Below are 22,534 nucleotides of genomic sequence, written 5' to 3' on the forward strand. Positions count from 1 at the left end.
ATAGTTATGGGTGGGGTCTAGGGAGGAATCAAATAATTGATCAACTGGTCATCATAGGAGATTCTTGTCTTATTATGAGATACATGCCAACTTTATCCAGTCTAGTGGTTCTCAATCGTGCAAGAGTAATCTCAAGAATCAAACGATAGGAAAAAAAGGTTTGATTTCATTGACTTATACCATGTGCTAAGAGGACTAAACCAAAAGGTAGATCACTCAACAAATGAAAAATCTTTCTTACAAGCTAGAAAACTAGTTACAAATGGAAGGAACACCACTCCTCATTGTCCCTATACCATGAGCTCTAATTATGATTTATTCAAAATTTAATGTGAAAGACAGAAAATCAATATCACAGTTCATATTTCAAGACAATAAGAGGCATGTGAGCTTGTGGCAAGGATGAGCATCAATATTCCTGTATACAAAAGTTTGTGACCATCAAATACCAGAGAAAATTGTTTTTAACATGTCAGTTAGCTCCACAACGGCAAAGGTAGATGGAAGTGACCTATTGAATGGGTTTTTGTATTGTCATTTCTAAATATTTTGCAACTCTTCCTGTTGGACAGTATATGGAAGGAAGTATGTCATATCCTTATCCATGCTTCTCTTGGGATTAGTGTTAGACATCAAGAAATTATATTCACAGGGTAATGACCACTATACATTTTAATGGATGGAAGATAAATCATAAGAAAAAAGGCAACTCATCAAGATCCACTCCTCCAACTTTATAATGAAAAGGCAATTGATATTACAAGAGGAGACTCGGTGCTCAATACACTGAGATGTTAGAAATAGTAAACTTACAAAAAAATCAAAATGCCCAGCTACAGACATATTGTGCAAGGACTCAGTGTTCCATTCAACCATGAAGAAATATCTACTATGGGATTTTTATGACAAAATCTTTCAACTTAGTGAAAAAAAAAATCATTATTGAATTTCCAAAACCTTGGGTCTAGGTTAGAGTCTTCAAATCACTGACGCTATCAAACCAGGAATCTCAACCATAAACTACTTTACGCAGTAGAAATATAAAACAGTAAATCACATATACACAGAAAATAGACAACTTTGTTATTTTTCAACCCAGCTTTGTTATACTAACAACATGTAATGCAAAAGTCTAGGGCTCCCATACTAGGGATAATGCCCCTCATACATCCACTAGTACAAGACAAGATACTTTGACCATATGATTATCGCATTCTCCCTCAGCTCCTTTCGGTCATACCCGCCCGGTCCTTCAGCTCCCGATCTACAACTCCTGCCTCTCTCAATGCTCCAAGTCCATCTGGCCACTAAACTTATGAGGGCCATATTAACAATAATAAATAGAATCAAAGAAAGAACATTTCTTTTTCCATCGTTTCAAGCTTCAGTGTTGGTATATCCTATGCAGAAACAAAAAGAAAGGTCAAGGGTGGAAACTCCAAATTACAATGAGGAGATGAGCAGCAAAGGTGCATTCATATGGAAAAACTAGATATAAAAAAACATTTGTCATTTGCTTCATAAAGCATTCAATCAATCAATTTCTGAATGGATGTTGATACATTCATTGAGTGGATAGTATTTTCAGAATGATAAATGGCATTCAGAATAAATACTTAGAAATACAATAATAGCATCTTCACTTTATGACTATAGATAAGATAGCTCACAAATTGTTATAAATGTAGGAATTCATGGAAAATTAATGCCAAAAAAGTACACTATTTTCTAAGACAATTGAGACCCTTCATACCTAAGGTGACTAACCTCCTCAAGACACCTCATCTGCCTTTCTCTTCTTGGAAAGCAGTTACACTAAAGAAGACTGGAACTTAGAATGTAAGAGGGGATAAAGGACAGAATTGAAGACTTTGCAAAGAGTTGGAATTTTGAAACCTGTAGGTTCAATTTCTCTAATGCCTAAGGGGCCACTGTATTCACCAAATATCTAACTGTGTACCATAAGATTTACGTCCCTTTTTACATAATTTGTATCCTAGTTTTTGTATGTCTTCTTATTTAATCAGGAAATTTTTCCCAATTGGAAAATAATTCAACTTCATAGACACAATATAGAGTTCAAGGGGATAGAATGGAAAATAATCACAATGAAGACTGTATTCATCTTCACTGGCATTTTTTTTTTTGCATTTTCCTTGTCCTTAATGCACTGATCTATGGTGAAGAGACGTCTAGTGTTGTACCAATTGGGACAATGGTTACTTCGGTATTTTTATGGTTTGTGATATCTGTGTCTTTGGTCTTTGTTGGTAGTTACTTTGGCTATAAGAAACCTATAATTGAAGATATTGTTAGGACAAATAAAATTCCCAGGTAGATTCCAGAGCAGGCATGGTACATGCAACCAATTTTCTTGGTACTCATTGGAGGCATATTACCCTTTGGTGCAGTTTTCATTGAATTATTCTTCATCTTAACATCTATTTGGCTACGTCAATTTTATAACACTTTTGGGTTTCTGTTCATTGTCTTTGTTATCATTATTGTTACTTCTGCAAAGATCACTATTTTCCTCTGTACTTTCAGTTGTGTAGTGAGGACTACCACTGGTGGTGGAGAGCTTATCTAACTTCAGGCTCATCTTCACTTTACCTATTCCTGTAGGCTACATTCTACTTCTTCACCAAGATGGAGATTACGAACCTTGTCTTCGGTATTCTATACTTCGGCTACATGACAATTATCTCATATGCTTTCTTTGTATTGACAAGTAAGGTTTGTTTCTACGCATGTTTATGGATTTTACATACCATTTATGCTTCAGTGAAGATTGAATGAATTTAAATGTTGTAGCCAAATTTTCCTTGAGGCTCAAATTTGCATGAGTAGAATCAGGTGGTAGAATGCTAAATGTGTGTTCTTTACTCTAGTGTTTAGGAAAATAGAATAGGAATTTTGTTGTGCTAGAAAGAGGAGATCTTTGAGTGGATATCATAAATATCACCTATTAGTTGGGTATCATGAGTTCATCATGTCAGATATGCCTATCAAGGTATTTACAAACCTATAAAGATGAACAGACAATGAAATTTGAAAAACTATGAGATTTATAAATGTAAGGCATGGAGCTATTTTGATGGAGTTTGTCAAAGTATTCCTGAAGAATGTGGAGGAGGATACAATATAATTATTGGAGACAACCATGTTGTTTCTTTAAAGGTAGCCGACAGGGTTGAGACTAATAACAAAGTAGAGATATTTACACTTTGTTGATGCTAAAAATTGTTTTTGAAAGAGGTATAAACTTTTCTTGGATAGAGGATAATTCCAAGTTCATTATAGAATGGGAAAATGGTAATTATAGGGTTACTTCTAGGGCAACGAGTAGATGTATTCAAGATCTCAAAATGAAGGGCATAATATTTAATCTTTACAGAGAGCCTCAAACTACCAAGAAGATGAAAAGCTCCAATGTGGAAGACCAAATTCATCCCTCTCAGATGGTGCTCTCAGTTCTTCCCTCCCTTTACCTTGAAAATCACCTCAGGCTTCATAATCTACTCATGCAAGTCCATTTCCTATAGCTAGCTAGGCATTAAAATGCTCCAATAAGTACTTTCATGGCCTGCTCTTTTTACAATGCATCACTGGGCACCTGTTTGTATCATAAGACACAAGAAATGAAAGTAATAAAAGAGTTCTAAAACACCGTAGCGCAAAGGGTTTTGGCATTATAGAATCCCTACGTCATGAAAACTTCAAATATAAATAACAACTAACTACCCGCCTTAGAGCTTCAAGATAAAAAGAATGGATTTGATTCAATATAGTAGTTCTAATATTCAGTATTAGGCCTCCCAAATACTAGGGGAATAAATAACTTGGCATCCTGGGAAAATGAAACGGATCACTGAATTTCACTGAAATGATATATAATGGCTAGAAAATGCATCCTATCAACATATACCTTCACAGACAGACACTCACTTTAATGCCAGATTGATTGGATAGAATAGGAAAAGAGGATCTGAAATTTTAAGGTTTGATTTATGATTCAGACGCAACTTTTGAAGACCTCCAATCCTTTTTCTGACAAATGAGAAGTTTTTCATCCCCATTCTTAGCATCCTCAGTGTCCCTCTAGTGGAAATTCCATCTCATTCCTGTGGCTAGATTCTTGACACTATTGAAATAATGGGGTAATTCACGCATTATGACATAGCCAACAAGTCTTAATATACGGTCCATTTCCAACAACACATATTTCATCTCATATCTGTTTCACAAAATACACATAATCAATAATCAAAGGTACTTTTTCCTCATTCAAGGTCACCAGGATTAAAAAACCAACATTGAGCACCACTTGATAGAAACTTATGTACCTGCTTGTGACTTTCTACACTGAAAATACCATCAACATGCAGGAGATCATATGTTCTCGGATAGGTTGAAAATTCCTCACACCTGAACAACACAAGCCTCAAGTATTAGCGAAGATAATGGTGTTGAGCACATCAAATTGCCTAATCAAACATTGAGAGAAAGAAACTTACTAGTCATTATATGTACCAATTAGTCCTCGGCCATAAACAACATTCAAGGAATTTATACCATAAGAGGAAACCACATTCATGACCCACAGAAGATAATCTATCAGTGCTACAACAAAACCCCCATAAAGAGTGTTCATATCCATAACATTTCTTATTTTATCTATTCCAAGATTAGGTACCACTGTCTTGTAATGGTTAATGCGCACCATGCACTGAGTTGTATCATTTCTGAAAGCACCATCACTGCCCCCAAAAATGTCTGGACCCACGTTGGAGTCTATCCTACTCCTAACCGCTTGAAGTTGGGATTTGGTTTTACTACACAAGACTGCATGGGAATGTACCAGGCAGCCTTTGGTTCAATGTTGTCATCACATTCAAGGGGGTAAAGTATTTTTTCATGGGTAGTGTAGCAACCATTGTCCAAATATTTCTGCCATACAACAATGTCATCCTTTTCATTGTATAGTTTATTGCACATCGTGTTCAAAAGACCTTGAAGGGAATCATAGTCAGCCTTCTACTCCTCTATAGTTGTGCCCCATCAATGCCATCTATTCTCATAGTTTACTGGTGCTCCAGATAGGACCCAAAATCCTCCTAGTTGCAGTACTCGATCTATTTCCATAAGGTAGGCTCTACTTGCATCAATGGAACTTCACTCAACAAATAGCTACCAAGATCCCATAAAATTTAAAGAATTGAAGAACAATGAAGGATAATTTCGATAAAATGAAACTAATTCAAACACCTTAGTTGGATCATGTTCCCTATGTCTTCCAGGGAAATTATTGTTTTCATAAAATCACTCTCTTACTAAATCAGTGAACAAAACCCACTAAACTAAATAGGAATATGAATCTAAAATGCTTCATAGCCATAACATTTGATTGTTGAAATAAATACTAAAAATTAAATAAATACATGAAATTAAAATAATTGTAAGGACTTTAATTAAATAATTAGTATCGGGTTAATGGTTAAGAACATGTGTTTTCTCATTAAAAATCACTACTTCAAATCCAAAGAAACAGAGTATGTACACCTTCCTAAACTATAACAATCAAATCAAAAGTGAATATGAAAATTTCTATTCAATAAATAATGAAAAGGGAATGAACTAATTGGGAATTGGGTGGAAGTCCCCTACACTTAGTTGCAGTAGCACTTATACTCTTGCCACTGGTTATTCATATTGATTATGTAATAAGAATGAAACTATATTTATTTTTACCAAGTAATGATTTGCAAAGTGTTTTGCTAACTTTATCCATGTTAATTTGAGTACTTCTAAGCCATTACAAAATCTAGAACACAAGGAAAATTTAGAAGGTATCATCAAACATACCTAATTTTGTCCATGGAATGAGACATTAAGAGTAGGAAGCCATGTCAAATGCATTGGATGGATAAGGAAGCCATTGTGTATAGATGATACACAACATTGCAAGAATACCCTATACAAGTGAAAATTGCACTTGCGCTTCATGACTGTCTCTAGACACCATTGACGTTGTAATAATTCCATGATCCAGCAAATCACCACCCCAACTGGAAACCTGAACAGAAAGTATTCTCTTATATAAATAAGGACATGTATACTTATATAGTAGATCTCACATGTCATATTCTAATAACATAACTATGAACATTTACATTAAGTAAATTATTTTGATCTTTATCATGTAAGATACAAAAATATACATATCACGGCAAGCAATAGAAATTACAAATAGATTAATGAGTACTGGATGTAAGGCTATCTGAGAATCAACTTCTAGAAAAGACTTGTAATTCTGTAGCTATTCTTTGTTAAGTACCATGTCAACATGTTCACTAAGGCCTAATTGTATAAATCCACCTTATCACAACTAGTAGGAGGGAAGAGAAATGTCTCTCTAATAGAATGTTTACTATTAAACTTAGCTCAAGAGCAGGTTCAGATGTTATGTAAAGTAAAATGATGCATAGAAAAATAACTTTAGATCAATTCCTATTAATCCTCTTGCTTTTGACATGAAAATTTCTGTTAGATTTCTTTTGATAATCTGGATGTTTGAGACTGTCAGGTATAGTGAACATCATAAGGTGGATCAACCATGTGTGTTGATGGTGCATCCATCATTTTAACTTGACTCTAGATTCCTTGTTGATGTTTATGGAGTATACTTCCTTCATAACCTAACTACGTCGCGTGATCGACAATATAAACTTAGAAAGGTATCAAAGATTGGATTCATTTTGGTAAAACTATTGACACTAGTTAGAATGTTACCCACCCCAAATCCAGTATCAAGTGCAGTTCACACTATTCCATATTTCATTCCTAGGACCAACTCTTCCATATGATCCACATATTCACCAACTCCATTGGGAAACATTATACCTCCACCCGGGAAGAGGAATTTCTCCCATTCCTTCCTCAACCAATGCTGATTTGATTTTTCATTATTGATCCATTCATAGGGGACATTCTTGTGCCAATAACAACATTTAAGAAGAAGTAAGTCTAGAAACAATGCCAAATTATTATCATAGATCCTCTACAACATTTGGGTGAAAGAATATCAAAAGGTTTACATTTGGAGTTTGAGTGGGGAAACCTATAACAAAAGTCTTACATGCTTGGATCTAAGGAGTGGGGTCTCAAAGAGATATGAATGACAACCATTGCAAAAAACCATACTTCTCAATAATCATCACCATCATCTTGCATGCCAACATAATACCATATTCTAGCAGGTCCAAGATGCAATATGGTACTCTTGACTTTGTCAAGACAAAAGGTGAGATATGAAATAAAGACACTAAGCTTTTGCTTCTCCAGTATCCTTGAATGAATGAGGCACATTCCTTTCACTCATAGAAATGGGGTTTCTTTAAGATCATTTTTCCATGAATACTCGAGAGTTCATAGTTAAAAAAATCTTAAATAAAGGTACTAGATAAGATGAGCAACAATCAACTACATAAAGAGTTAGGAAATTGGACATGCTTGAACCAAGGAATGTTGCAATGGCCACATAAAAAGGTACACAATTGACAATAACATATAGGAAATTTCTATCATTTGAATTATCCTTTGTCAAAATAGGGGCTAGCATAACAAAGATCCACCATGGTAGCAATACACAGTAATAGGCCAAAATATATGCCTTTTGAATTTGCATTTTTGTCCCAACGAATTAGACAGCCACTTTGTGGGTGGCATGGTCAACATTGACCAGAGCCCCCTATCCTTCCAAATAACAAATAATCAAGCATCAAAATTCACAAGTTTTCCCTTAAAAAACCAGATAAGGTGTAGTCCAACCTTCATTCCATAATTGATTCTCCATGAGATACTACAGAGAAATAGTAAGAAATTACAATGCATAGGTGGGGAACCCTTTACAGTTCATCATTCACAACATTCTACATGTTTTTTTTAATCCTTTGTATCTCTTTTGCTTGAATTAATTATTTGTTACCCTACTTTTGATATCATCATTTTTATTTTATTTCTTGTATGTTTACTATACAATCCACCTTGTAAATTGTTCCCCATGGAATGAAAAACTAATGCAGACTCACTCCCGTAAAAAGTAATTGAGGCATTGGAATATTATTCTTCATATCACCAGCAAAGTCTAGGAAAAGCATACTTTTTCCATTAACACATACACACTTTGTACCAAAGCAGGGGAATGGGACCCAAAATAAACCAATGAACTTGGCATGGAGCTTATATCCTAATCTCTCCAATGATCCAACTATCCCTGGTGATTAAATTTTAGTGATATAAATATGGCAGAACACTTAAACAATCTTCATTTCATATCAACCTAAAGGGAAGGTAGACTTAAAAACCCTGGATTTGGATTTAAAAACAGATATTCATGTGCTGAGTGGAGACCTATATTTAACCGTATAGTGCCACAAGACCTTATGCTTGTACAATGAATCAATGCAAGTAGATGGAAAAATTTCCTTGACAATGGATATATACATTGGGATTAAATAAGTGATGGGATGCGGCATGCTGCTAGACTACAACAGGTGATAATATACTTATTTTGACTCAGGAAATTGCATGTTATTGTTACCATATGCTCAAATGGAAATACTACTAGGGAATGTGTATGCAGTAGCAAGGTGTACCTAAGAAAAACACTCAATTTTCATGACTAGTGCACAGAACCATGCAAACAAACAATGTTGTGTGACTATGAGAATCACCACAATGTCATACTAGATACCATGCTAATTAAAGTTTCGTAAGAAACAAAACTTGTAGATATAATTTACTAATTAGGTTAATGCAACCAGATCAGATGAGATCTTCTCAGGATGCCTATATCAAGGTGATTTGTATAAGATTTGACTGAAGCATGTATGTTGTTCAAGCCTAAACATACAATAGTGAAATCTTGTTACCATGATCAGTTAGGTATGTGAGGACTAATACATGTTGATGAAATTCAGAGTAACCTAGACTAGACATTGGGAGCCTGTGAGTAGCATAATACATGTATGCTATTCTGCATGGGATGCCAATCCCAGCTTTCAATGCTTCCATTAGCATTCAAGAATGAATTAATCCATTGCTTAGGATATGGAATATGAGAGCAGTCTCCAAGTGCAACAATTGAAAAGTTATTCAACTTTGTTACGTATTCTGTGGTAGGAAGGAATTTTATTAATGAGGAACTCACCAATGTTAAAATCAGAAAATAGGGCCAAATTCCACTTTGGGTAGCTTATTTGAAGAAGGTAATTGTGTCATTGAATTCCTCTTTTCGAGAGCACCAAATTGACCTAAAGATCACAAATTTTGGACAAGGAGAGATATGTTTTTGGATTCAAGCCCACACATGTGCAATTTAACAAGGTTGCCTTGGGTTAAATTAATCAAGTTGAACCCCTCTCCATCTCCTATAAAAGGAAGTGGCCTCCAACCTCATTTTATACATACACATCTCTTGTTTTCTCCTCTTTGAAATAGTCACATAAGGAAGATGTCTCCTATGAATGAGGAATGGAAAGGTTGTTTTGGGATTTTTGATGGGCCGAGTTCCTTAGGTAGGAGGCCAAGGCTGCTAGGAGGAATTCTAGGTTAATTTGAAGCATGTTCTGGGTAGTGTTTATCCTCTTTTGTAGGCTGAGATCCTACAAGAAGGTATCCACAGACTTCAGGGCAGTTAAAAATGTGTGTTGGGGCTATTTTGTGTGGTATCTCTCTTCTTTAGGTAGGCTGCAACAATAAGAGGCCTCATTAGGAGGACCACAAGCCTAACAGTGCTTGGATAGGGGGCCAAAAAGGTTAATAGCAACCCAGGTAAGCCGCAGACCTTGTCTTATGGAAGCAAAAGGGTCTTGAGGCATCTTTGATGGCTAGAATTAGTCTAGAAGGATGATTTGAATTGCTAGAAGGAAGGTCCTAGTCCTTGAAAGAAGTCTGGAGGTGAGAAAAGGAGTTATTATAGTGATCTAATAAGCCCTAAATAGGGTTCATTTTCTACAGAACTTCGAGCTCAAGAGGGATTGTTTGGTTGATGAAATGACCATCGTTGACCGTTAGATAGGGCATAATTTGTCTATTGTTGATAGAGTGCCGAAATTGCAGTTCTGATTGGGCCATCTATTTTTCTAAGGGAAGTGGTATTGGATCTTCAAATTGGCATGTCATTTTGACTTTGAATTATTGTACACTCTCTCTCTATTAAACATTTGACATTAATAATAAGAAGAATTGATCAAGGGTTTCCCCATCTTAGGTTTTTTCCCTGGCTTGAGCCATATACTCATGTTCTCTTGTCTTGGCTTGTCTTCTACATTTATCATTTATGTTCTTTCTCCATTTACTGTCAATGTGATAATGATTCATGTGATTGCTAATGGAAACAAAATGGATTGATAAATGGGATAATATGGAACATTGAAGTAACTGTCCTAAGCAAAGAACATGTTAAGCTAAAATTTACATGTTTTCAAAGCTTAGTTGAAGACAAGCCCAAGCAAGAGACAAAGCATAGAGACATACCTTGGACCAAGCTCCTTATGGCATTAAGTCAAATTCTAGGCATGATATCAAGCCATAGTCACTATGACTAGGACAAAAACCTAATCAAGAAGAGTGAAGACTTTTGAGGGGCATATAAACCCTGATCTAGAAGACCGAGGAGATAATCTAATAGCCCACACACAAAGCTGAGTTATTTGTTAAAGAAATCGTAGTCATGGGCACATAATATGAGATCTAAAATCAATTTAGGAGGACTAAATTCTCTTAGTTTCTTCATAGGTCTAAAATTTAGAATCCTTGTGAACATATTATCTAAATTGTTGTTGGGAAAAAAAATTGAAGTCGTCATCTCACTTGAGAAAGGAAGCAACCATGTCTGAGTTTATTGAAGACCTTTCAAGCTGAGATGAAAGAGTGATTTATTTTTGTGATATAGCTCTGCATCTAGGGGAGTCTTGTCAATCTCAATATAGATCAAATCTCTCCCTTCAATAGGTAGTAATCTCTTGCTATTTGTTGGAATATTTTGAAGTAGTTTGAAGGTAATCCAAGCTCTGTTTAGGAAAATTTCCATGGAAGTTTATAACCTGATCTCGAAGCTCTTTCTTGAGGTATTTCACTCATTATCAAGGTTAGTTTTGCGACTGTTCAAAGGGTTTCTGAGGCATGGTATAAGGGTTTTCTATGACACACCTCTTAGCATTATTCGACAAATCATTTTGAAGCAAGCAATCAACCTCTTTAAGGTAGCATCATCGCTTTTTTTCAAAACAGATATGGAAGAATTATATCGGCAATTTGTACAAGATACAAGCTAAAAATTCACGGACCTAGTACATCAAGGAATATTTCTACCTCATTCTAAGGTATGTGTTGATTCTGAAAAATTCAGATACCCTAACCTCTGTATTTAGGATAAAATCAAGGAAACCCTCTCAAGGACAACTTATCATAAATAATTTGATCTGAAACTAATGGTTATGTGATCCAAGATTAAAATCATTGTTTCACTCTAGAATCTTTATGATCAATAGATTATGCAATATACTAAAACACAATACAAGATCTACTTCTACAACACTTTGTGGAAGCTTAATCTAATTGAGCAAGATCAAGAGAACATATATAACTAGGAATGAGAAATCAATCACACATAACATAGAAGAAATACTCTGGGGAAAGCCTCAGCTAAAACCCTGGCTATCTATATTATCATACAAGTGGAAATATCTTAGGATTACACAAAGCTTTAGCTCACAAGCTATCTAGCTCTCAGTATAATCCCTCACTGCTACTCATAGACAGTCAAAGGCTTCTCACAGACCTTATCCTTTGCCCTCCAAGCCTCCTATTTCCTTGTGCAGTTTCTCCTGGGTCCTTGTCATGCGGAAAGAGTCAATTTTGCGGACAAAACCGACCTCCCTAGAAGCTAAGGCTTTCTAGTGACAAACAAGAAAATTAAACACTACCTTTCTCTAAATATGCATTTAGAATACAAGTAATAAGGTGTTTATAACATACCTTTAGTCCAATGCTTTGTAGTAGTCCAGCCTCGCCGATCCGGATGAGCTCCTCCTTCTCTTCGAAACCTGCATTCACTAACAAGCAAAAGATTACATAGCACCTGAATAACTTATAAAATAAAACATATTCATCATACAGACCAAGGAGTATATGAAACAAATCATGTATAACAATCTGTTGAGAAGAGTGAGCTTAATTGTATTAAGTGGAAACAAAAGAAACCATTACAACCTGAGCCTTGGTGTTGTGCAGGTCCCTCCTAGGGTCCAGCAAGAGTTCTCCTTTACTTTGATCAGCTCACCCACTTCCAAATAAGGCTAGGAAAGGATGGGAATCTCTCCTCTCAAGCTCTATAAGGGAGTCCTAATTCGAGCAGCATCTAGCCTTAGGAATGTTCAGCTTTCAACCTCCCCTCCCTCTGGCCCAATACCTGTATTTATAGTTCTTTAGAGGAAGTTAATCAGGTCCACCATCAATGCAATAAGCCCCTCTTTGAATGGGATAGCTCCCCTCTTGATGGGATAAGTTCCTCTTTCATAGGGATACATGAACCATCTGGAGGCGCTCAATACACGTCAAACAAACTTCTAGAATGCTCTAGAAATGACCACAAGTAACTTTTTTGAAGTGAAACTTGCGCCTTTTGACCTTTACAGGAGTACGCACCCACCCCTTTACAGACAGAGTGTACGAGTACACAGGTATTGTGAACTTGGGGTGCGTACACGCAGGTAAGGCTAAGAGAAACTGCGTAACCAGAGTTATTTGACTTTTTAAGGACTTTCTCTCTTTCTTGGAGTTTGAAATGAGGAGCAGAGGTATGAGACTTGCCAAGGAGGATGGTATGACAGTTGATAGAGCCATACTAACTGCAAATAGTCATGGTGACAAATTTTAGTGTAACAGATTGCCCCCTAAAGTGCAAAGCCTGTAGTAGATTAGGGTTTCATATCATCTAGGAAGGGTGAAGTACTTTATCATTTCAAGGATTATCTTGTGGAGAGCTCAGTCGGAACCTGCAAATATTCAACACAAAATACATATATAAGATCATATCATCGCTGAGGTAGGCATTCCCATACTGAGATTGAAAATTTTAACTAACAAACTAACTACTGCTCTGATACAGGAATGATTTCGCAGTACATCATAATCATAGACTTGTGTAGACACAGTATGGACACAGCCATCTGTTTATAGTTGGTCTACTATACAATGAATACAAAACTCCTCGCAGCCTGGATGGTGGAAACTAGATCCAGGGTCTTCATTTCTACTTCCCGAAAAGGTACGATTCTATCCATGCGAATAAATGAGTTGATGTCGAACATGGTAGAAACCACTTGATTACCAGTCGATGATGTAAACTGTTAACAAGTGTGAGAGAGACCACCAGTGATGTCAATGGTTCTCAAAGTACCCAGTACAATCCATGAGATGTGAATGAATGAGTTGATCTTGAACATTTCACGAAATCCTTCGATCGAAAGTCAATGATGTAAACCGTCGTCAAAGGCAAGAAACCTGCCATTGATGCATGCAGATTTCAAGGTACTGACAATTTCTAGGTCATCTTTCTAGATAATGTGCTGATGTCAATAGAAAGCGACCCGTTGCAGGCAAGCCCACAACACGAAATCATAGATCAAGTTGAAGAAATGTAGTTGTAAGGACTGACTCAGGGATGATCGAGATGGATGACGGGTATTTTGCAGATGAATGGTTTATTTGCAGTGACCTCTTGAACACATAACGACACAACAGATGGCTTGTGACATTTGACCCAAAGTTAATACCCGGCTGAAGACTTTCAATGTGGTCAATTAACTATGAGGCAAAGGATTTCCCAACCCAGGTGAATGAAAAGTGTCATGTTCAAGAGTGGTGATAAGGTTTCTTCTGAGACAAAGGATAACAAATAGGCTCATTTTCCTCTCTTTTCCCCCACCATTTATGGCAAGTACCTCTTTATTTTTTACAAGCTTGAGGAGGATAACATATGCTTGATTATAAGCTCATCCTTCGGATGAGTCCAACTTAGTTTAGATTCGAACCCTAAGAAGGAGTGGTCCATTCCTGTTTGTAATCGAACAGGCCCTTTACTGTGAAATTTTAACGAGTCCAGTATAGGATAAACTCGGCATTTTTCAAATTTAGAGAGTCTGAAAAACTTAAGAAGACTCCAAGGTTGAACTTTTTCGTAAATTTGTGTCTCCCAAGCCCGAAAAAGTATAAAATAATACTTGAGAGAACCGCTTGATCTTGCAACCAAGGAGTACTTTCATGATTAGTGCCTTTGACTTGAAAAGTAAAAAGCGATCAAGGACATGTCGTTTTATTTCCAGTATCGAATTTGAAACGACAAAAATCCGGCAATCTTTTCTTGTTTTTACGGTCAGATAAGAGCTATAAGGGGACCGTCTTTTAATTTCGTTTTAACGAGTGTAAAAGAAACGCTTGGCAACCTTTTCATGTTTTAGGAGTCAGAAAAGGGCTTAAAAGATGACTCTGATGTTTTTGTTTGTGAAAAATGACAATTTTCCCTGAAAATCCTTTTATCCTGCACAAAAACCAACACATTACTCATACCTGTTTAAAGATAGATAAAAATACTTTGAAAAATACCTTTCCATGGTGGAAAATAAACAAATTTAACATTTATTTACTCAAAAAACCTATAAAAAGGGCTTTTACCATTTCATTTTTACCATTTACTGTTGAGGAGAGAAAAAGGGTTTTTGGCAAGAAACTTCCCATGGGCACTACGGAGAATCCGACCGTCGAAACCGAACGTCGTCACATCAGGTATTCTACAACATCCTCCCTTGCATTTCCATCCATTTAGAATTTGTTTTTAAGCTTTAGTTTCATTTTTTGGAGGCCTTGGGGTTTCAAGGTCCGCTTTTCGGGGTACGCAGGTGCTCCATTGGTGACCTGCGTACCCCGACATTTTCTTAGTTGGGAAAATGCCGGGCGTACGCAGATTGCCTTAAGAGAGCCTGCGTACACACGCTTTGTCCCTAAAGGCGGGCTGCGTACACCGCGGAGAGGATTTTCAAACCCCCATTTCTCCAAAATGAACCAAAAAATTTTAATTTTATGGATTCTAACAGATGTTTTATGGTGTGTAGATTGCCCACCATGCTTGATTGGCGCGAGAGAGAACACGAAGATGTTGATTTGGCCGCCATTAATCACCAAACGTCCATTGATGCTTTGAAGGCATGCGGCCTTTACAAATACTGGGCCATACTTGGCATGAGGGCCCAGGTGCGCTTTCTAGAGTGGCTGGTTGAAAGGTGGAACGTTCAGGATCAGTGCTTTTACATTGGAGGGCACCAGCTCGAGATAGAGCCCTCAGATATTTACTTTCTCACTGGTTTGCCCAAGAGGGGCGAACAATTGACTCTGTCCAGGACTAGGCCGGGTGGCCAGCCCATTGCTAGTCTCCGACTAGAGTGGTGCAATAATCAGAACCAGGAGAAGGGGATAGAGATTAAAAAGATATCCCGACCTGAACTTATGGTAATTGCCTTTACAGTTACCAGACTTCGCGGGGCTGCCGCTTTGCACATTTCCACTCGATCCCAGATGCGAATGGCGATTGATTGCTATCGGGGCACCATTTTCAACTGATGCGATGCTGTGTTGGCCAACTTAAAGGGCCAACTGACTAGGACCAAAAACGGACAGCTGAAGACTCTTGGTTATGGGCCTTTAGTTGTGATTTTTTCCCTAGAGAGGGTTCCGATGCTGATCCCACAGCAGCTCACTGTTGAGGTTGGGCCTCCCTGAGAGCCTAAGTTGACGCGATGGGTTGCGGTGATGGCCCGTCATCCTGACGAGGGCACGGAGGTTGTCCGATTTAGACCAGAGTATTTTCACTGGTTGGAGAACCAGATCTTCTCGATACAGGATTTTCCTTATGCCGGAGTTGATTTTCGTGGAGATCCGGACATGATTCTTCCACCAGGAGAACAGTGGGATGACACAGGTACTTCATTTTTCACAAGTTTTTAAATTATCTATTTTTTTGTTTTTATATCGTCTCAAAGCTGACAGTGACAATTTTCAAAATGCAGATGTAGGCCCACGGCGTCCAGCCAATCTCCGGCCTTTCGAGAGGAGAGTACCAGTTGCACCGGCACTGGCCCCACAGGACGCGGCCGCAGAGACCTTAGCTGAGTTGGAACAAGACCTAGAGCGTCTTACGGCAGACATACTAGAGACTACTATAGATGATATTCCTATCAGACTTCAGCGCTATGTCATCGCAGTCCCAGGACCTTTTAGGAGGTTCTTTTGTAGGGTGGCGCCTGCAGTGGTGTCGTATAGAGAGCATCACCAGTGATTGGATGGTCGCTTTTTGTAGACACATGTGACATTTTGGTTTTTTGTACTTATCATTTTTGCCGATCATAAGGTGTTTTTCAACCTATGATCGAAGACGATGTATTTTTTGACACACTCCTATCTATATATATCATTATTACCGGCTTATCTTGTTAAACATGTGTGATGAAATGTTTTTAAATTTACATGTATGATTATCGTAAATGTCTGTCTAAATTTCGAGAAGCAATTGCATCTGCTAATGTATTTAAAGACCTTGGAATATGCTGATATTCAATGTAATCAAATTCACGTTCCAAGAGATGCACTCTCAAAAATAACCTTAATAACACTGGATTTCTAATGGCATATACTCTATTAAGCTGTAATACAACGAGTTCAGAATCTAACCTCACTATCAAACTCTGAATCCCAAACGAAATAGATTCAGACAATAATTCAATCACTGCACTGTATTCTGCAATGTTGTTTGTTGTTTGACCGAGGCTCACCCCATGCATGGAAACTAACTCGTCAGAGGGCGAATAGATAACCCAAGCTGCAGAAGATATATTCCGTGTACTACGACAAGCACCATCAGCGAATCCAATGTACGTTTGGAGAGGCGTCGACATCTGCAATATCAAGAGTAAAACCAAGATAAGCCAGAATAACGACGAAAAACACACTTTCTAAGCTAGGCACACTGTCTATACTAATAAACAAACCAGCTAGAAAGAAAAACCTAACCTAAAATCTCCATACCCATCATTTAAGCATAATACCTCTTTAGGTAAATTCCATTTCTAGGTTTACCCAAAGAGTCCCCGTCGAAATCTACCAGCTCATAGGCCCCTTTTGCTAGCTTTCGCTTGACAATGTAGGGCCCATGCCACATAGGAACGAATTTTCCAGCACCTAATTTATCGTTAGCTTGATCATATAATAGCACTAGGTCTCCTTCCGAAAAATTTCGAGGGGTCACATTTCGATCATACTGAGCTTTCATACGTTTTGCGTGAGTCTCGATTGCTAATGCAGCGTCACGTCGAGTCTCATCTAATTGAGCTAAGTATAATAAACGCTTCTCCTCTTCGGAAGTAGATGGAAGTAATTCGACAGCCATTTGAAGTGACGGGATTTCGCATTCAACGGGCAACACAGCTTCCAAACCATAAACTAGTTGGAAAGGAGTGAACCCTGTTGATGTTTTCACTGAGGTTCGGTACGCCCAAAGCGCGGAAAATAACATGTTGTGCCAATTCGACCGATGAATACCAATGATTCGTCGGATCATGATAACTAAAACTTTGTTGATGGACTCAACCAGACCGTTCGCTTGTGGATAATAAGGAGTTGAGCTATCGTGACGCAAACCAAGTTGGCCTGTAAGTTCTGTCATCATAACGTTTCGAAAATGGCGCCCATGGTCAGTGATTATCGCTTGTGGGACACCAAACCTAGCAATAATGTGATTGAATACGAAAATTGCAGCTGTCTTGCCGTCTGCCTCGAATGTAGGCATCGCCTCGGCCCACTTAGTAAAATAATCAAGCGCAAGGATGATATACGCATGCCCCCCGGCCGAGTGAGGGTTACATGTAATAAAATCGATACCCCATTTGGAAAAAGGACCAACGGCAATTATAGGGTGGAGAGGAGCAGGTGGTGCACGCATCTTGCGATCAAACACTTGACAACTGTGGCATTTCCGGACCGCAATAATACAGTTTTTAAACAAGTACGACTAGAAGTAGCCAGCGTGCAATATCTTTTGGGCTGTGGCATACCCAGACATATGACCGCCACATGCTCCAGAGTGACAGTCATTTAGAACCCTTTCAGCTTCCTCGTGAGTTAAGCAACGACGAAAAACCAAGTCCGCCCCACGGCGATAAAGAGTATCTCCAATAATTTTGTACTGTTGGGACTGGAATCGAATTTTCTGAAGTTTTGACTTTGAAACTTCGGGCCAAAAGGATTGGGTTTGGAGATAGACGATTATATCCCCATACCGCGGATCTAAAGTGCTGATGAGAAACAAAGATTCATCCGCAATGGGTTCCTCTGCCACAGTTTCCGTGTCAGCACGCGGGAAGTCACACATTAACTCGGCAAAAACTAAAGATTTCTTAGACTTAGATTTTTCAAATTCCAAGTCGAACTCCTGCAGGATAACAATCCATTTGGAGTACTTGCCCCCTAGCAATTGTTTAGTCAAAATGTAAATCATAGGGTTGCAATCCGAAATGACTGTAGTTTTACAGAGTAAAATGTAGTGACGAAAACGTTGGACAGCTTGAACGGGTGCCAATGCCAATTTCTCCACATGTGAATACTTGAGCTCAGTTGGATTTAAGGTCCGACTAAGGTAATATATCACATGTTCCGTTCCGAATTCGTCTTCCTGTACTAAGACCATTCCAATGGTGGAATGAGCGGCGGCGAGGTACAAAAAGTAATCCTGGTTGTAGTTGGGAGGATGCAGCAACGGTGCATGGGTCAACGCGTGTTTGATCGCATCGAAAGATTTCTGAGCTATCTCATCCCAAGAGAATTGAGCGTTCTGTTTCAACAACCGGGTAAAACCCTTGGTAATCTTGGCGTAGTTAGGAATGAATCGGCGTAAAAGGTTTGCTTTCCCCTGCAAACTTTGGAGTTGGCGAAGACTCGAAGGAGGAGGCAATTTGATGATAGCTTCTACCTTCGAGGGATCGACGCGAATGCCGGCTTTTGAAACTACAAATCCCAGCAATCGTCCCACCTCTATACAGAAGACACATTTGTGTGGGTTCAACCGTATACGATAATGCCTACACCTCATGAAAATTGCTCGTAAATGGACAAGGTGATCAGCTCGATGTAAGGAGTGAGCGGGAAAATCATCGAGATATGGTTGCACAATGTGTTTGATTTCATGAAATGCAAAAGACATCGCCCTTTGAAAAGTGGCTCCGGCATTCTTCAGCCCAAAAGGTAATTTGCAATAAGAAAATGTCCCCCATGGACAAATGAAAGCCATTTTTGGTTGATCGGCAGGTAGAATATTGATTTGATTGTAACCGGAAAAACCGTCCATAAAGGAAAATATTTCACTGCTAGCACAATCATCAATTATTTGATCGATATAGAGTGTTGGATAGTTGTCCTTGGGACAAGCACGATTGATATCCCTATAGTCGATACATATTCTTATTATTCCCTATTTTTTGTTAACCGGAACAATATTCAATACCCAATCCGTTAACGGGATCGGATAAATGAAACCTGCTTTCAACAGCTTCTCAACTTCTGCTTTAATTGCAGCCGCTTTTCGTGGGTGAATCTGACGCAAACGTTGCCGGACAGGTTTAGCATCCGGGTAAGTCTTGATCTCATGGACAACAATTGCGGGATCAATTCCTGGCATTTCCTCATAGGACCAGGCAAACACGTCGCGGAATTCTTGAAATAGGGCCTTGTATGTCTGAATTTCGTCATCTAAACACGAGGCACCTATATGAATTTGCTCAACAATTCCAGGCTTGACTGAAATGTCAATGGGAATAGTGCGAGAAATGTTTCCCAAATTCAGCTCTGAATCAGGATGTTTCATTGGACTCTGAGCTTCTTTGACATATTCAGCTGTAAAGATTGATGAGAAATCGTTTTCAAAATGATCATCCTCAGGTAAAAACGAAGATCTATGATGGAGATCTTCCCAAGGTAAATCGTTTACGCACAGGACTTCACAAAGTTGTTCGTCAAATGACACAACTTCGGGAAACGTTATTAACTCTGAGGTTGAGGTGAAAAGTGATTCCTCACGGACCACATTCATTTGGTCGATTTTGGTTGAACTCGGGTCGGTAAAAGACTGCACGGCTTCATATGCAATTTCATATGGACTCAAAGGCATCGCATCACCAAATGAGTCTATCTTAGATTTAGAAGGAACAATCCAAGGATCGTCATAAACAATGGTGTCTGAAGTAATCATATGAATAGATGCAAATGAAGACACGACGTTGATTGGAGGAAAAGGAAAAGTTCCCAGTAAACCGACATCTTTAACTAATCCTACGCCAACATCCTTATAAGGGATAGTCGTTTTACCGACATGCTGGATACTCTCTCAAGAGGCTGGCTCGGATGAAAAGTAAGCCAGCTGGTCTATGGTTATGATCTTGCCATTATGTGGAAACTTTATTACTCTGAAGACCAATGAAACGACCGCTGTCATAGCGTAAGACCAACTTCGACCCAAGAGAAGGTTGTAGTCTAGAGGGGCATCAACCACCTCCACATCTAGACTAACGGTTTTTCCCTCAACCCCTATAGGCAAATCCTGTAGAATGCCAAATGGATGAAACCCACGGCCATCAAAGGCCTTAAGAATTGTCGGGGATTGATTTAGTGAAGGAGAACCAAGCGATCTCCAGCACTGTATCGACATAATACACGTGGAAGCTCCCTCATCAATTACAGTCCGATGAATAGGCCTGTTTTTTACTATCATTGGGATCTGGAAAGCCATCTGATGAGGCAAACGCGGTGTACTATTTTCTAGATAAAAGATTATTAGGTTTGGGTCCTAAACATCAACAGCTCCTATAGCCGACAAAAGTAATTTGCGTTTTGCTGGGCATGATTGCAGCACTTCCAAAGCCGACATTGCTGAGGGTGAAACAGCTAAATCCTCAACAATGTTGTAATTCTGGGCCGCTCTCGCATGTGGATTGAAAGCAGACCTTCGAAGTACACCCTTGGCGGGCGGTTTGATTACTAAGTCAGGGTTAGGTTTCTCGATCTGTAGTGGATCAGAACCGGGAGCTGAGGTTGATGGATTAGAATGAGAAGATTCTGCTTCTTTCGATCCATCAACAAGACTTTTACTACCATAATCTTGCGATCGAGTCGCAATCCTTACATGAGACATCATCAATATGGGTTCTTCACTGGCACTCGAGGAAGAACCTATCATCTTACTCTCCTGCTTTGGAAATGGATCTTTCAAAACTGTAGGAGTTGGGGAACCCTTGACGATTTTCACAACCTCGGCCCGATGAGGGCAATCTCTTGTAAAATGATCCTCTTCACAAATAAGACAAGGATATCGAGGTTTGCGCTTTTCGTCATTGGTTTCCGACTTTTCAGTTTTCTCCTTTGGAGTCTTGTCTGCTTTATTCTTCTTCTTACCTTTCTTCTTTCCACCGTTTTTTGATTTAGCCGTAGATGACTCTACAGCGTGAATATCAGCGGAAACTTCAGCAGAAGATTCTCCTGTCGAGGAGTCTGGTAAGGTTATAATGGGCGAAGAATTCTTTGAAGACTTCTTCTTGCTTTTAGTATTCACCGTACCAATCATTTCATCAGCAGCATGAGATCCCGAAGGAGCAACAACGATTTGATTTGACTTTGGAAGATCTTGGATCTTTTCGTGTAACATACCTGACTGAGTGTAAACTAAATCAAGGTACTGCGCTTGAGCAATCACTTGCTCCTCAGTAACTACACCGGCCTTAGCTATGTCTTCAGTAATCTTCGGTAATAATTATTTAACAAACCATTCAGCTAAGATTTGGTCCGGGATAAAAACTTTCACTAATCGCCTTCGACGTCTCCATTCATGTATATGATCGGAAATATAAGTGGACGTCGATTGTTTTAATCAAGTTAGTAACTCCGTGCCATTATCATATCTGACCGGCAACTGAAAATGAGTTAAGAACGAGGTAGCTAACTGACTAAAATTATAAAAAGAGGCCCGTGGTAACTCAATGTACCACTTGGCCGCGAGACCAATGAGCGTACGCTGGAAAAGACATAAGCGGATCGAATCATCCGAGATGGAATTTGAAGCACACCAGAGGTGGTAAGTCATCACATGATTTGACGGATCCTCTCCAGACTTACCCTCGAACGTGGGAATGTCAGTGGGCAACTTATTCGGCATTGGCGACCAAAACGCAAGATAATTGATCGGATCGTTCGTTAGGCGCGTCAAGTCTGGTAAATCCAAAGTTGCGATAAATGGTAATTGCCGATTAGGATCCCTAAAATTCTGGGTCACAAGACCAGTCCCAGGAGGAGGATATCCAGGATAACTTGGAATAGGAATCGCATTCGGGATATTGTATCCTCCTGGAAAGCCAGGATTAACCGGACCGTATTGGGG

At 38.7% G+C, this 22,534-nt stretch overlaps 1 pseudogene; it reads right to left on the bottom strand.

The window, feature by feature from the left end:
- Window positions 1–4,008: 4,008 nt before the first annotated feature.
- On the bottom strand, window positions 4,009–22,312 carry LOC149151772 (putative methyltransferase PMT20; annotated as a pseudogene).
- Between the last annotated feature and the right edge of the window lie 222 nt (window positions 22,313–22,534).

This window comes from Pinus tabuliformis, chromosome 9 (assembly GCF_031772625.1).
Source record: "Pinus tabuliformis cultivar Carrire ecotype Pingquan chromosome 9, CPIR1, whole genome shotgun sequence".
Lineage (NCBI taxonomy): Eukaryota > Viridiplantae > Streptophyta > Pinopsida > Pinales > Pinaceae > Pinus > Pinus tabuliformis.